We start from the raw sequence: 18,622 nt of genomic DNA, 5'->3' as shown, positions 1-18,622 counted from the left end.
ACAACGATATAAGTCACAGCCTTACTAAAGTGTCGTTCGCATTTGGAACATTAAGGAAAACCGCGTCAGCAGCAGCAAAGCCTGCAGTCTAAAATACGATTAAAAAAACATAATCATCATTCTTCATAAAAATACATTTCCAACTTGGACACAAAAACGTCAGCAACACTAAATCCCGGAAGCCAAGAAATACGAATCTCTCTATTCCGCAAGACCCTCGAGAGGAGGAGGAGGAGGAGGAGGAGGAGGAGGAGGAGGAGGAGGAGGAGGAGGAACGTGCTGGTGCTTTAATGAAGAGTGCATTCATCCAAGTCCAGGACATCTGGCCCGCCCTTTCTTCCCATTCATGTCTTCGTAGCGAAAATTCTCCAATATCGAGCATACTTCAACAACACTGAAAGAAGGAGAGACGAGAGGGGAAAATAAAATAAAATGAGAAGGGGGAGATGAAACGTGATAGAAATTCTGGGATTCTCTCTTTTGCCCGAATTTCTCTGAAGCAGAATCCAGGACAACATTCGCCCTATTTACAATTTCAAAAAAGTTTTTATGACCCTTTAACCATTAAAGTTAGGAAAGTTTTTTATCTAAAATCTAATGGTTTAAATCTATTTATGTAACAAAGGTACAAACTTACATATCTTGCAGAATCCCTCTGGTCTATAGTATAATAAAATATTCTGCACATTATCATAATTTCTTTGATAGCATCTCATATCCAAATCTTTGGGGTACACCAGAAACAGTTAAGAGTTTGGAGTGAATGCTTGATTAACATTAAAAACATATTTTGTTGTAAAAATATTTAACATTTCCAATGAAAAACCATAGAAAAATATTACATAATTCTTCGACAATTCAAGCACAGAGAACCAAGACCAAATCTTAGGATAAAGAAAATTTGTAGATGTATTAATTTGTTTTATTTGTTTCTGTCTGCATACATACGTGTATATGAGTCGGCAATTTCATCTTACTCATGATGTTACGTCATTAACAACAATTATATTATTAGTTTCTTTAGTGGTGTCATTCTTCGTTTTCTGCTCTCTCTCTCTCTCTCTCTCTCTCTCTCTCTCCTCTCTCTCTCTCTCTCTCCTTTATATGTACGCTTGTGGAAACACACACTTGCTAAAGGTTGTAATTTTACGAAACATTTTTATCCTCTAATTAGAAAGTAAAAAAAATACAACAATTCAAGGATTGAACCATGATTGTTGTAGATTCCAAAATGGTTCAAATTTATTGATTCCGTGGTACACTTAACCATAAGCGGCAAAGTTTTCATAATAGAGAGGTTAACAGGGGCAGGAAATTCTAGCATAAACGTACCTATTCATATCTCAGTGGAAGATTAACCATTTCCTCAGACTCCTCAACAATCATACCGTGAATTTACATTGTTGTCAAAATAGCTAACTTTCCTTTCGCTTCCCCTGAGGATGATTCCTGTCCCATTTATTTTTCTATAGAAAGGGGAAGGAATAAAAGATTTAAGTGATTGACGACCTACTGAATCTTCCATCGACTTTCGATGCAGAGATGGACGAAAGTTTCTATCACTTTTGACAGAAGATGGATGAAGAAAATATGGTTCATGTCATGTATACTTTTGAGGTTTCCAGGATCGCCCGACTGTATTATATTTGACAGGAGGGAGAATAAATGATTTAACTTGACGTTTCTTGAGAAAATTAAGGTGACAGAAAGCTTTAAATGACAAACATACATAAGCACTCATATAGATAATATATAATATTTAGTATATATCTTATATATGTGTATATATATATATATATATATATATATATATATAGATATATATATATATATATATATATATATGTATAATATATAATATATTATATATATATATATATATATATATACAATATATAATATTATAATATATATTATAAAGATTATATATATATAATATATATTATATATATATATATTAATTAATATAATATTTATATAATATATATATATAATTAATATTATAAATATATAAATATAATATATAGATATATATAGTTATATATATATTATAATAGAATATATCATATATATATATATAGATATATCATATATATATATATTATATATCATCTAGGTATAGTATATCTATATACATAGTCTTACTAAAAATCATAAATTAATGGGCATTATGTCTGTCCGTCCGTCTGTCTGTCATTTCAATCACGGCCAATGGTCCGATGGGCATCAAACTTGGCAGGGTTATAGTGGGAACCTCTAAGATGGTTTATAATGGGGTTTCATCCTACCTCCCCCCTCTAAAGGGGGTGGGGTGGGGGTGAGAAGGGATTCCCTGAAACATATGACTTATCAATTGGGAAAAGAATACTATACGGTAAACATCAATGACTTCAAAGAGGGAGGAGTTTTGAGAAGGGGGTTGACACAGAGAGAATAAAAGGGAGAGGAAGTGAGAGAAAATAGATGGGTGGTTAGGGAGAAAAAAAAGAGGAAAAAAGACAGAGAGAGAGAGGAGAGAGAGTAGATGAGAGAGAGAGAGAGGAGAGAGAGAGAGAGAGCAAGTTTATTTCAGTTGTCATTCAGAGGCTATCCCAAGCAGTGCTGGGTCGGTTAGCCAGTATATATAATATATAGATGTGTATATATACTAATATATATATATATATATAATAATATATATAGATATATATATATATATATATATATATATATATATAATATATATATATATATATATATATATATATATATATATATATATATATATATATATATATATCTTAATGTAAGGAATCAGGAGTCAATCCATATTAATAATCATCATAAAAGAGAAGAGGACACACACAGATGTATAGGCTGTCTTTATTCCAACGTTTCGTAATTGTCCAAATAATTACATCAACAGGGCTGTTAAAATGAAAAATAAAATTACTAGTAAAACTGTAAAAAGTAATAAATGTAAAAGCTAAAAATTCTTTGTATAAAATGTACGAAATATACTCATTAAAAATAGAAGGGATTAAATTTTATAAAGGGCACACACTAAAATGAAAGAGACTAAACATATAGTAAAAAAAAAATTGAAAGTAGCTGTGAACAGAGTTACAGAACACAAGATTACGGACCGACCTAGAGAAGTGACAGAATTAAACTACTGTGCATTTCAGGGCTGTGTCTAATTGATTTCTTCGATAAAATCTTACCAGCGTATCTGGTATGGATCGTATTTTGGAAATAGCTATTTGAAACCACGGCCTAATTGGCACAAATATGTAGCAATGTCTAATTTGGATAATCAAGGCACTTATCAGAGAAAAACAAAGAAATGTAAGGGGAACTTAGCTAAAGTAGGAACCCAGAGAGAGGCTAGTTGTTGCGCAAACTATGACACCAGACGTAATAGGGTTCCCGGTAGTGTGAATCACAAAACAAATATTTAACACATTTAGAATAAGTATTAAAGGAAAGAAAGGCTAGGTAAATCACTGTTGAGAATGACAATAATATTACGGTTTCCATTGGTGATACCACGGTAATAAATAAGAATTTGGTATATATACCTATGACAATATCATAGCAAAGGGATTTGGTATATATACATATGGCAATATCACTATTTTCATTTTACAGTTTTATGTTGACTATAGGAATACATAGCAGTTGTAACACTTTTTCTATTTACCTTTTGATTATCAGCTATACAGGACTCTTGGGATTGGTGAAATACAATCATATTGAAACGAAAATACGATCATTTAGAGGTGGTTGGTACGATATTTTGCCCCGATGTGTATACCTAGTAACCTTACATAATAGTAAACACCGCCGACAACAGGGTGATAGCAGCAGATCGTCATTGGTCAAAGCCAGGGTATACGTGACTGCTGCTTCACCTATGACAAGCTCATCAAATTGCACTCCCATGGCTTCAAGACTGCTTTCGTATTGCGTGATTTTTGTAGTATGCAACAAAGAAAGAATCCTATGCGTTATATGCTAATTATTAACGAGTAAGTGGTTAATAAGGCGATACATTAACACCAAACGATTTAGACAAGAGGACAAAGGGGACCTTTATTGGCTGAAAAAGAGATGTATACAAATATTTTGTTTATATCAAGGTCTTTCTAACTTTTCAGACCAAGAATAAACAATGGCCGAATTTGCTTGACTATAATATCTCACTGATTAGTTGCAACGACCATTTTTAACAACTTTCCTTTCTACTGACCTCCTTACACACACACACACACACACACACACACACATATATATATATATATATATATATATATATATATATATATATATATATATATATATATGTTTCCATTTATGTATTATGTGTATATGCATTTATGTATGTACCATAGCTGTCTATATGTGTATGTATACGGCATATGTTTTTATATATGTTCTATCACCCTCTTCCCTGATGTAGAAGTATGAATAATAATAATGATGATGATGATTATAATATTATTACCAAGAATAATGATACTATCAGTAATGAATATCAATGTAATTATTATCATATGATTAATAATATCATTATCAACACTTTGTACAGCCGTGTGCATAGGAGAAACGAAGTATGTTAAATAATGCATTTTTATTCATTGGCTAAATACTGGTCTTTATCCACATAGACCCTAGGACCATTTGGCAAATTTCGCGGGTATCAGAACGACACTTCACATATCCTTGAAACTGCAGGGTAACAATGGTTTTCACAGAGACTGTTTAAGACTTAGAATTGTATAACAAAATCAATATTCTCATTTAATACCCATTCCTTAATTGTACTCTACTTGGGAGTTTGAATGTATGAAACAATAAAAGAATTCTATATACTACAGTTACTACTACCACTAACATCTGAGTCTTCATTCATAAAGTATAAGGGCGGGGTATCTAGTAACGTACGTCACTATAGTATCAATGAGTGGGAGGGTCTTTAGTAATGACGTTATACTAGCCTCTATGTACAAGCCTGCTAGATTTAGCTAAGTTTCCTTTTAAATTTCTTTGATTTACTCCGATAAGTGCCTTAATTATCAAAATTAGACATCACTGCATATTTTTGCCAATTGGGCCGTGACTTCAAATAGCTATTTCCAAAATACGATCCATATCCAATGTTTTGATGAGATTTTATCGACGAAAATCAATTAAACACGGCCCTGGAATGCACAGTAAATGTAAACACAAACAATACAAGTTAAGCCAAATACAGAGGGAAAGGGGACGTATGAGCGTTTAACGACGGAACAAGCTGATTTATAAAAAGCGATTCCATAAACACAAGGTCTTGAGGGGTGGTGGTATGGCCTAAAATGCAGATGTCTTTATTATCGATATGTGTATTACGAATTTTGGATTGGTTTCTAATCCGGAACGCTCCAATGTTAGAAACAACTCCAAAATTTGTATCGATAATAAAGACTTCTGTATTTTAGGCCAAACCACCAACCCTCAAGACCTTGTTATTATGGAATCACTTTTTATTAAGCAGCTTGTTCAGTCGTAAAACACACATACGTCCTCTTCCCCTATGTATTTGTCTTGACTTGTATTGTTTGTATTTGTCTTGACTTGTATTGTTTATTTATGTTTACGTTTATGTTTTCTTAATCTGAAAGGCCTCTACTCATTATGCCTAACCTAAAGAGTTCCCTAAAAGTAATATGGTATAATGGTAAGCATCTACCATACACGGGTTGTAAAATATCTGACTTGAGAACACCGAACAATTTCCATTTCGAGCATCCAACTGACTAAGCTAGAAAAGATCCAGACAAAACTTTCAATCACAGGCACCGATATTTCCTGCGAAGAGAAAGTGCCTGTAAATTCTTCCTATTCATTCGAGGTAACAGTTCCCAAGCGGAAACCTGCTGGGAGTGAAGGCAGATTAATCAGAAACCCTCTTGGCTGACAAGCACTAAGATTTCCATTTCACTGGTCTGGAAATCCTTGGAGTCTGGAAAGTCCTCGAAGATGGCAACAATCTTGCGTTATATACTTCTCAGCGAAATTACTCTCTCGTCGCTCCTCCTCGTTTCTTTATCTTACATAGTCATAGGTTCCATGCCACAGGCATCGCAAGAACTTAAAAGTTCATGTACCCAAGTGGTCGTTTATCCCTCCTAAAATGCAGGAAAGTGATTTTGACCTTTTATCACATCTGATTTATGTTGCAAAATAAAAAAAAAAATATTTAAAAAGTGGGTTCATTAGATTAAAAATGCAGTTTTTCATCGCCATTCAGTTATTGTTCACTCAGTACATTTTCTTAAAATTTAAGGTTATTTGATAATCCTTATCACAAAAATTGTAACTTAAAATCATTTATATATTTACAGCTCTTAACCTATCAACCCAGCAAACCAGAGAAGACAAGTCGATTCATATTTTTCCATTAATCTAAATGCCCTATTCTCCCTTTGTTCTCATTCTCCATTAATCAGAAATTTCTTAGACAGAAAACTCCCTAAAATTATTAGGAAGCTTATACCTTTATCAACTTCTAAAAATATAAGTGTTCATGCCCTTATTGTATTTAAAACCAATTACCGATAATTACGGGACTATTCAGCTGTGATTCGTGGTTGCTCTTGGTGACCCTGTACGTCCCATTAGTTCATTAACTGTACCTCATCTCTGTTGCAAAAATATCGTCTTGCTTCACTTGAAAAACAAGATGGGCAGTAAACGTGTGCACATATGTATGTATATATATATATATATATATATATATATATATATATATATATATATATATATATATATATCGAGCTACAAATCCTTTAATATCTAATTCACTCTACCTCGGAATAAATATATTTTCATATATGTTTAACCGAAGGGGAATTCTCTTATATCCTCTTGCGGTAGCGGGGTGGGCTAAGGCTTCACTGCCAGTCCTGGAATTGAAGATGTCGATGATTCGTGCCCGTCGGCCGGCAATTCTATTATCGTCTAGAAAATTCCCCTTCGGTTAAACATTTATGAAAATATATTTATTCCGAGGTAGAGTGAATTAGATATCAAAGGACATTTGTAGCTCGATATATATATATATATGAATCACGGTAATGTGATATGACTTATATAATGGCAACGTGCGGGCAAAAGCACTACAACGCCACCGAGGTTGAGGTGGGTTTGATGCAGTCTCCAAAACTACAAATACCTGAAGTGCGACAGGTATTTGAGGTGGGAGACGGCATAAACTTATATCCTCTTGCGGTGGCGGGGTGGGCTAAGGCTTCACTGCCAGTCCTAGAATTGAAGATGTCGATAGTTCGTGCCCGTCGGCCGGCAATTCTATTATCGTCTAGAAAATTCCCCTTTGGTTAAACATATATGAAAATATATTTGTTTCGAGGTAGAGTGAATCAAATATTAGGAGAGGGTGGAAAGTAAGATGAAGAAAGAAAATATGAAAGGACGTAGAGTAAAAGGAAGGAAAGTGGTTACAGCTAGCGGCCGAAGGCACGCTGCAAAGATCCTTCAGTAATGCCTTACCAGCCTACCCGCATGAGGTCCCATGACGGGCCTAAACCCCCCTACGCCAGGATCTTTTTTGGCTGGAGAAGTCCAACAAAATCATTTTTTCTTCCTATTTACTTTGTCGGTTACCTGATCCGATCAAGAAACAGATAGAGATGAGGACCCTTCAGTGCCGTGCGGGAACGAGGTTTATCGTATTCCACGGCTTACCTAAACATAATTCTGTTTACTTTGAGAATTGAAAGCAAACAAGTCAAGTGGTAGGACTACTATATCCTCTCACCGCCGGATGGTTAACTTAACGCCATACTATTTACCATAGTTTTTCCTTCCCCATTTTCGATATTTTTACAGAATACTGTGGAACTTTTCTTGTCAACAAAAGCATCAGTGGTTTAGGTTGGGTGACTAGCATTATACAACCGCTATATGGTGCTTCCTGATGGCCACACGCCTTTCGAATCATGATTGTAAGAAATTGTTTATAAATTATAGAAACTGTGAACTTACTACTACAGCTCAATTTGGAATTTCGGAACATACAAGGTTTTGTACATTCTTTCAAAGATGTTCCTTCAGGGGTAAAAATAAAGCTTTCGCTGTTCTCATTGCAGCCCAATGAAGAGTAAAATCATTAATTGTCTGTCGTATTTTTATTATCTCCTTTGATTTTGAATGTCTGAGTTTGTTTGTTCTTCTCTATATATAAAAAATTCGAGAAAAGCATATCATTTAATGAAATACGTACAGGCGCAGATCTGTTTTCTTCACTATTGACCAGTTAACATTTTGATTATGGTTGTGTAAGATAGAATTTTTTCGGAGGGGGTAGGGGAGGCTTATAATGCATCTTTGTTAAATTAGGCAATTTATAAATTGTTTGTACATTTTAGATTATCAGCAAGTTTAATCAATTTAAATATTTAGTCCGTATGTTTTTACAAAAAGTTATTTAATGCTGAAAATTGGACTTTTTCTATAATAATGCACCTGTGACCGCCGAAAGAAAGCCCAGGACATTCAAACTGGATTAGTTAATGAGGTTGGTCATGAGTCCCGTGCCAAGCCAATACGATCAGAACTAAATGCAAGATAAATAAAGGATCAACAATAGAAATATTAATAATAATTATAATAATAATACATGAGACAGACGAAAGAACTGGCCAGCGATGAAACATGGCAATGGCTACAGAGGGGAGAACTCAAGAAAGAAACGGAAGGAAAGCTAACAGCAGCACAAGACCAGGCCCTAAGAACGATAGATAGAAATAACATCTCACCCATATGTAGATGTGCAATAGGAAAAATTAAACCATAAACCACATAGCAAGCGAATGTCCAGCACTTGCACAGAACCACCACAAAAAGAGGCATGATTCAGTACCAAAGGCCTTCCAGTGGAGCCTGTGCAAGACACCAGCTACCTTGTAGTAATAAGTGGTATGAACACCAACCTGAAGGAGTGATAGAAAACGATCAGGCAAAGATCCTCTGGGACTATGGCATCAAAACAGATAGGGAGATACGTGCCAGTAGACCAGACGTGACGTTGACAGAATCGAAGAAGAAAGTATCACTCAGTGATGTCGCAATACCATGGGACACCAGAGTAGATGGGAAAGAAAGAAAAAAAAAATGATAAGTGTCAAGACCTGAAAATAGAAATAAGAAGGATATGGGATATGCTAGTGGAAATTGTACTCATAATCATAAGAACAGTAGGCACCATCCCAAGATCTCCGAAAAGGAACCTGGAAAAACTAGATGCTGAAGTAGCTCCAGGGATCATGCAGAAGGGTGAGCTACTAGAAACAGCGTACGTAGTAAGGAAAGTGATGGACTCCTAAGGAGGCAGGATTGAACCCGGAACCCCACGCTATAAAAATCACCCAGTCTAATAGGATGACTGTGATAGAAAAACAAAAAATTAATTTCATATAGAGATTTTGAGAACTTTCTCAACTTTCAAAATTATTCAAGATTTTATCCTCTTCCTTATCAGGAATATATATTTAAATAGATTACAAATTAAGAATACTATTTTTTCCAGACATCATGGAGCTTGATGTTGTTACATGTTTACGTATAGATAAACAAGCCGCCTCCCCCAACCCCCACACACACATCTCACTCAGAGAGAAAACTTCGAATCAAAAGAAGGAAGAGATTTTTGTCACGGATTTAAAAAAAGTAGGAAAAAAAAATATTCCTTAGGCTGATATTTATGGCATCTCATAAATGGACTGAAGAATAATTAAACGCCAAAATCTCTCTCTCTCTCTCTCTCTCTCTCTCTCTCTCTCTCTCTCTCTCTCCCTGAAGAAAGGGTATGAAGAAAATCCATACCCATTACTACAATATTTTTGTAGATTTTCATCCACAGAGGAGGACCATTCATTTTTCTCTCTCTTTCCCTGGAGGCGTTAATTGTTGCGTCGAGTGATCTTGATAAACTCAGAACGTCATCATAACTTAGACACCATATTTTACTCAACCATTTTCTATCAGAGGTAAGAAGTACATCCATCTATTCTGATATCGGACACAGAAGAGGAACTCGAAATGTCGTCTGTCACATACCAATTTTTTAAAGCCTCAGTGTAAAAAAAAATGGCCCTAGGTTTAAAAGATGTGTAGATGATAATAGAATCAAGTGAGAAAGAAGTGATATGTATTTTTTCATTTTGAAAAAATTTGCCATTTTAGAATTTTTCTTTCCACATGTCAATACTGCAACAAGCCTTGCTAAACATTTGAATTCTTAATCTTTTGGGAGGTGTGGTAGGCAAGTGCAGTGGTGCCATCTTCACTTGGATGAATATTTTGGTCACTGGTTGTGGTTGGCAACTGAAGCAGCTTATCGTTTTGCCGTTGGGAGGGTATATTGTCAACACGAATACTTGCAAGAGTAGGAAACCTAGAATGAGATGGCGCCATTGATGAAAATAGTTAGTTAAATGAGAACACAGAATCTTGTGGAGCACCGGTCTGGTTTTTAATTCATTTTATTTTCTAGAGTTGACGATAAAGAACTTGACGTCATTTGCATATTCAGTTATTGTTTCCTTGTCTCTTTTCTCTAGATTCTTTATCACCCTGGAAATTCATCTTGCCGTCTCTCTTCCTTTATAACCATTTCGGCCACTACTGAGCTAAAAGAGCGAGTGACTGGTTTCTCTACTACAGTTGACCCGCACAACCTGTCAAGCTATTACGTCCTACATTTTGATTATAAGAACCAGCAACTTTCCGATTATTTTGTTCATTAGCTTTCTTTTCCCCCAAGTACCTAACTTTGGCCTTCTCTTGTTTATTTAGCGTTCCCAATTTCTATTGTTATTCTCCCATTGATATTCGCTTACTGGACCACCATCGAAATAAGGCCTCCAATTATTGTCTTAGTTTGTCTTTGCCTGAAGACAAAAGTTCGATGACAATATACAGGGCAAATGTCAGACGCATACATCTCGGTAAGATAACCTATAGTCTATCTTTTTAAACCTGGCAAACTTGCACTTAGCTGGTTGATGCTGATTGGATGAATGTCCTGTTGTCCGAATCTCACAGTTTTGTTTTCACACAGTTTCAGAATTGTGCATAAATGGTCATAGAGCGAGTTAAGAGCTAAGTTATGTAATGTTATGTAAATACTAGTTGTAATAAACGTCATTATGAAGAACTTACATACCGAAATATTATATAGATTTAACAGTTATGAAATAACACTTACCCTAGCCATGGACTAGAAATATGTTTCAAACGCATGAACTTTAAACAATGTCTGTCTGGATTCTTGAGTGCAATCATGCCGTTAGTGTTTTGAAGTTAACCAAAACGTATTTATTATAATATGCTGAAGGTTCTATAAAGCCTAAGAACAAAAAACCATCGTAGAAATTTAAGCTTGGCGAAGAAGTTTAGGTTGTGGTGCTGTGGGCGGAACAGCGGGCGAGTTTTCTTCGTCTGCGCTCACCACTTATATAACCAATATTGTTATTCAATCGACCATCGATCATGTGCCTCACATCTATTTCACCTATTTCAGCCATGGCCACAAGAGACGATACAGATCAAAGCATAGATGAAGGAACTTCAAACACCAGGCAGAAACATGTTGCTGGCAGTAGGCTTACCAATCTTACTACAAAAAAAAAAAAAAAAAAAAAAAAAAAAAAAAAAAAAAAAAAAAAAAAAAACAGTGGTTTGGCCCGTCTGTTGTCTGTAAGCACTTTTCACCGGTGCGGAATCCAACGGAAGTGCTTAACAGCTGACGGACCAATTTATTAGCATAAGGGGTTAAAGAGGGGTGAAGAGAGAGGGTTTTTCCCTACTCAGTGACTACCTAACTAACAAGACCAAGCCATTTTCAAATCGTTGCTTTATATGGTAACACGGGTGAAAATTACATCTGGGAAAACTACCACTTGGGTGGTAGTTTACGGTAAACACTGAATTGTGAATTCTTACGTTCTGACAAATAGGGCAGGTACAATAATATATGAACTAACAAGAAAAGGAAATAAAAAGTTCGAGTGTTAGCTCGGCAAAAAAAAAAAAAAAAAAAAAAAAAACGCACACACACACACACACTTATGTTAGATAACTGTTACCTTAGAGTACAGTTACATCATCTGGGGCCGTAGCACCCGGCCTTACCGCCCGGGTACCGGACCCCACTAACTAGTCAGAGTCGTAATATGATAAAATAAGTGTTTTTCAATTTATCACTTCAGAGGGTCCCATGAAGACAACGAATGAAATCATTAAGGCGACAGCAACAGCAACTCAAGTTTCAGATTGAACTGTCTATCGTATCAAATCTGAGAAGATTAAATCTTCAGACGGTATACTTCATTAATTTTGTCCTTGCCCCGGAAAAGAAAATCGACTGTTGTTGACCATCTTGACAGTTTTGACAGGAAATGTATTAGGAGAGAGATGTTATCCTTTTATGAAATAGGGGATCTTCCTACATTTGCAAGTTTGTTAGCAAAAGTTCAGGAACCTTCTACTAATTTCACTGGCTCAAGAAGTTCCCTCTACAAAATAATCAGGAATCTTGGTTTTAGTTACAAGAAAGTCACCAGCGGACGGAAGGTACTCATAGAGAGAGAGAGAGAGAGAGAGAGAGAGAGAGAGAGAGAGAGAGAGAGAGAGAGAGAGAGACATAATTGTAGTAAGCAACACGTATCTTAGAGAACTGAAAAGAAATCGAGAGACCAAACCGATGGTATTCGTGGACGAGACTTGGGTGAACCAGAACCTCACTGTCGAGAAGTGCTGGACTAATGAAGATGAATCAGTACATATCCTAAAATATTAAATGACATTCCGTATACCGAACTTTTGAAATGTAAAAGAAAAAAGCATTATGATATGTAAGCATCTTAATGATTATTTTAGGAACACAAGAGCACCACAGCCAAGATCTGAACCTCCTGTTGAGAGTACGTCAAATTTATGTCAACTCTGGCTGTTTCTCTCGCAACTCCACCTACTCAACTTTTCCGGCAATCTTTCATTTTTACAACAATTTTCTATTCTTAGGTGTTACAGAACCTTCAGTAATGCACAATAAATACGTTTTGGTTATTTCCAAACCACTAATGGCAAGATTGCGCTAAAGATCTAGTTAGAAATTAAACAATAAACTTCACGCGTTTGAAACATATTTTCTAGTCTATGGCTTCGGTAAACGTTGTCTTATAACTGTTAAAAATATATAATAATTCGGTATGTAAGTTTTTAATACATACGTTTATTACAATTGGTATTTACATAACATTAGCTAGCTCTGTAACAAAACTGTGAGATTCGTTCAACAAGACATTCATCCAATCAGACTCAAGCAGCTAACTTTGCCAGGTTTTAAAGGATAGACTATAGTCTGTGGCCTTGGATCAAATGAAAGGCACCTTTGGTTAAGAGCTTTTGTTTGGAAACCACCGTAGCAAAAGGCTCCTGATCGAAGCGTTAATAATAGGCCCCAGATAATAACAGAAAATAGTAAAAGCTCGCTTTAGATGTTTCCAAACGAAGCATTATCGAAGACTTTAATAAAATTTCGGTCATTGGCAACAGTTTGGAAACACTCGCAGTATAATTTCCTAAACGATGCCTTTGAATAAAAAAAAAATCATAATTTAAAACTTAAGCGCGTTAATGGAGCAGCAGGTTCCAGGTATAACGACCCTTAGTTGCTTTTAGCATTTTCGAGGGGCACACCTTTATAAAAACAATTGTTTCTTGTCACATACTCATTACGTTCCATTACCACAAATAAGAAAATAAATTTTTCCACCTTCTTTTAACCCTTCGGCATATATAGCTTCTATTATTCCCTCCCTGCAGTTTAATAGAAATTAGCATTTTCATAGTGTACGTTCTGCATCTTTTTCAACAAATTTCGCAAAGAGAGAGAGAGTATTTTTCGCTCTAATAAATTTCCCCCGCGTCCATTTTTTTTCTACAAAATTCTCAAAACAAGAAGCTTTCACCTAAATTCCTTCTTTGGCCTTGGATATACGTATATACACAAAGAATGGCTTCCTTGCATTTTACGCAAATAAAGTGAATGCATTCATACATACAGTATAAATACAGAAATACCCATATATATGTTTCCCCTTTTTCTTTAATGTTAAAAACTTGGCTCTTTCCTTGTACGCGTTGCAGGTAAGGAGTTTCTGTGCCGAGGGCTTCTGGTCATGTAATCATCATCGAATACTACGGGAACACTCGTGGTCCTTCACCAGTTCTAGTTCACTCCGGCACGTTCAATGGTTTTCTGAGTAAGCTATCTAATTTAATTATAATCTTCCATCTTACAGCTCCTATGGAGAGTCGTCTCATGGCCGGCATAGGTCGCTTATACCGCGTTCACGTGAATCGGCGCAAATCATTAGCTTTGAATGCCTTTTCCTTCAGTGGGTCACTATTGGTTTTCATCACCAAGAATGTTACCATGTTCGGGTGGCATATGATCCTCAGATTTACCCTTGGGTCTGTGCAGTGATCTGAACTCCACTCCAGAGGCGCCTGCAGCCCACAGAAACCAAGTATTTATTTTTCAAAGAAATTCTGGTTGCTTATCAAATGTCTATAAGGGGAAGGTGGAAGGTTGCTTGTTCCACGTTCTTTTTCTTGTTCCCATCAGGCGCTGGTACCTTTTCCAGCTCGGTGGACTGGGAGCGTTTCACAAACCAAACTATCGTTAGATCACCAAGAAGAGACCTCTCTGGCATGGCGTTTAAAGATCTGCCTCGATGCCAATTTTGCACAACAACAACTTTACACGTGTGTGACAGACCTTTTGATGTCTTTGAGACAAGCCCCGAGGCTATAATTATGTTATTGGGGTTGGTTTTCATTACCAGGTACTTTAATCTCCTTCCTATTCCGCCCTACTTAGGATCTGTCTTCAGTTCATTTCCTCTTCACCACCTATGAACGATAACAGATTTTTTTTTTTTTTTTTACAAAGATTTACCGTTCTGTTCATAGCCAATTTATAAATTAACATTTGCATATCTACAAGAAACAACACAGTATTTACATCTAGGTAACTGCAGTGGTAAGTTGTTTGTATAATGAATTGCTTCTCTCCCTAAAGGAGAGAGAGAGAGAGAGAGAGAGAGAGAGAGAGAGAGAGAGAGAGAGAGAGATCTGTTTGAATATAACTGTTTAGTTTCTCACTCGTCCAACTTACTCCATGTTATGCTTTGATTCTTATTTCCTTGCTTACCAAATTATTCTTTACCTATGATGGCGACAGTCTTAACCGTTTATCCGTGGATTTAAACGCACGTGGAGCTGTTTGAATTACTGGCAACAGCACCAAAAAGAGATGCCATGTTGTCAGAAAATCTGATTCTGTTTCTTGTTATTGCATAAAAAAACTATCATTTGTGAACCTATGTAATTGACTTCGAATTCTGCGTAACGAAAAAGATATTTGATATATGTAGTGGGAGAAATGGTTTTATCTCTGGTGTTGTTATAATTTGGCTGATACACGGAGATGAAACACACGTGGACAGGACCCAAACAGCCCCACCGGAGATCTCATTTCATTCTGTTTTGACAATAGCATGAGCGAACACTATTTCCAGTCACCCACAGCGCTTACTTCATACATGCATACTTTTACGAATATCACCGCTAGATTGCTAACTCTAAAGCCCTTATGAAAAATTACCAGGGGAGATAGGTATACCCATAAATCTAGAAGTAAGAGGAGAGTTCTCACCCGCGATATAGATAAGACAAGGTAGTCACGCTGTAGCAACGTGTTTGGGACTTTTCTGCGCATGTGATTTTGTGACGTCGTCCTACCCTATTCAAAGAATCTAAGGATGAATGATCTTAATTGGCATACTAGAGATATTATTAATATAAATGGTATGCATTTTTTGCTATTTTGGCACTCTTGTAAACCGGCAAAATGTCCGGTAAGAAGTGACCGTTCTATTCGCGTCTTAGTGATATCGTTGTTGTGATGGTGGAGTTCAAAAAGGGTTATTGTAGTGCATTTGGGTGCAGTGAGAGCGCTAGGAGGACTTACAAGCTCTTTTTGTATGTGAAGGATCCCGAGTTTAGGAAAATCTGGGCTCACCATGCTACCAGAGATCAGATAAGTTGGCGTTAATCAAGGTATTCATGCGCGGCAAGCATTTTAGCTCTGCTCGGTACGAAAGCTTGAGGAACTTAAGTGCTTTTTTTTATTTATGCATCTGCTGAGAGGAATCACAGGGACCGCCTCGATTCCAGAAGTCGACCGTTCCTGGTTATGAAGTTATGCCTCGTCGGAATACATTGTCAAATCCTGGGCTTGTCCCTCGAGGAATTCCTTAATTTTAAAATAAACTCCTGCATTACAGATATTCACCTTTCCTGTCTATCACCTCATCTAATATAACTGCAGGTACTGTAACATAATTGTGTATTTGTTAAAATTGATATTAAATATTAAAAATGCAAAAAATATCAGCAAACATTTAGGTAAAGGTCCAGCAAAGATCAGGTTGGGTTTTACAATTATATCACAAAATTAAACTTTGCAAATTTTACAGAGTATTAACCATGATGTCCCAAATGCACACAAGGCCAAGACAGGAAAGTAAAAAAAAAAAAAAAAACGGGAAAAAAAAAAAACTGGAAAACCCCATGACAACAGTCTTTAAAAATGTCACTCATAAAAAACCTTATTGGTGTAACATTTCGCCTATTCGATTTCTCCAATATCGACATTCACATGAACTACAATATTTTATATGTCCAAAATCGAAGTCGAAAAAAAGACAATTATCCCTAAGTTTACATCAGTAAACTGCCGCTTGATGCATTTGTGTGACGTCACAGATTATGGTCGATTACATAAAAATACAGGGACCTGCACATTGGACTACCTGCTGCATCTCTATATCGTGGTCTCACCCTTCTCAAGGACTGGGCTTAATGAATCCCAAGGGAACACGGGGGGGTGGGGGGGGGGGGTGGTAGACTGCTTTTTTTCCTGTCTTAATCTTAAGATTCAATTAATCTCTAACTGAGTTCTTTCGACCCTTCTCTTGGCGCGCACTTTTTCCCCCTCTTCCGGGTATACATGCAGGGTCTGCAGCCTGAATCGATCCCCCCCGCAACAACCGAATCCCTTATAAGACGAGGGTACCGGCCAAAGTCAGTTCATTTGCAAATCTACTTGTTATCACGGCGAAATCGCTGTCCGAGTGATGCCCAAAACAATGTGGCAAGTGGGAACTCAACTTCTCACTCACGCTGGACCCCATTGTGATCTTACGGCCAGACACCGCTCAATAGTAGCACGGTCACAACACGAGGAACCAACAAAGGAGTGTTGTCGATACCGTTACCAAGTCTAGCCGAGCTTCTGTTCCCGATTACCTGAAGAGTCCGCCCTACCGAGGCTAATAAGATTACTGCCTAATTGGCTTGAAGGACCACCTTGCAAGTGGTCAGTTTTCGTAATTGTAACACGTTATCTAATCACTGCTGTTGTGCAAATTCCAAGTTGATTAATTTAGTGAAAGTGTCCAGTTTCCTTGGTAATTTCTACCATGTTGCGAATGCAAATAATAAATTGCTGTTAAGAAACCCCCTTTTACTTGACGACCTACCACTTATTACTTAATCCTGTATTTTTATTTAGTTTACGGGCTTAAGATTAGTTTTGTAAAGCCAAGATAATCAAATCAAGTACAATATGCTGCTCCACCCCTCCAAAGACATAAGAATACTTACATACACAATACAATACATATATGCACATTATATATATATATATATATATATATATATATATATATATATATATATATATACATATATATACATATAATATATGTATATATATATATACCGGGTGTTTCGAAATTAGAGGCCCCCCCTCCACAGAACAAATGGAAAGTTATGAGGTTTCTGTTATAGCCTATCTCCAAGTACATTATCTTAAGTTTCTATTAAGCTATTTTTCATTTTACATTTCTGTATTTTCAGACTGAGTGACGGAGTTAGATACACTAACGAGCAGTTCTGAAACAATCATAGTATGCAAGGCCCGAGGCCGAAGAAATTTACAGACCTAGCGTATTGATGGAGTAGTAATAATCATCCACGTGCAGTTTTGAAATAAAAATCATATATGCTGACAGCCAATGTACAGTCAAGAAAATTTTCAGGAGACCCGTGGTATTGAAAAGTCGAAATTCTTTTGCTAAGTGGCCCAAGTCTACAAAGGAAACAATAACCTTCCAGCGATTGTTTGTTATTCGGGAAGTCTACCACAGAAGGAAATAGTTTCTGTACGGCAATTCACTGATTATGAGAAAGGATGAGAATGAAGAATGAGGAGACAGAATCTTCTCTTCAGGTTCAATGAACCTTCCACTTAAACTATGCGAGATTATGCGATCTGGCATCGCAATAAATATGGTCATGAGCTCAACCAAGATACACGTGTACTGAAGAGTGCTGAAAGCGCCGGTTTAATAGTGATTCAGTCGGATGCGATTATTTTCATGAGTCTGTTTATTTATCAAATTACAATAAGAAGTGGTTTCGCATTCTGTGTTCAATATTAGTTCAC

The sequence above is a fragment of the Macrobrachium nipponense genome, chromosome 15 (genome assembly GCF_015104395.2).
Source record: "Macrobrachium nipponense isolate FS-2020 chromosome 15, ASM1510439v2, whole genome shotgun sequence".
Lineage (NCBI taxonomy): Eukaryota > Metazoa > Arthropoda > Malacostraca > Decapoda > Palaemonidae > Macrobrachium > Macrobrachium nipponense.
This window is presented reverse-complemented; position numbering follows the sequence as displayed.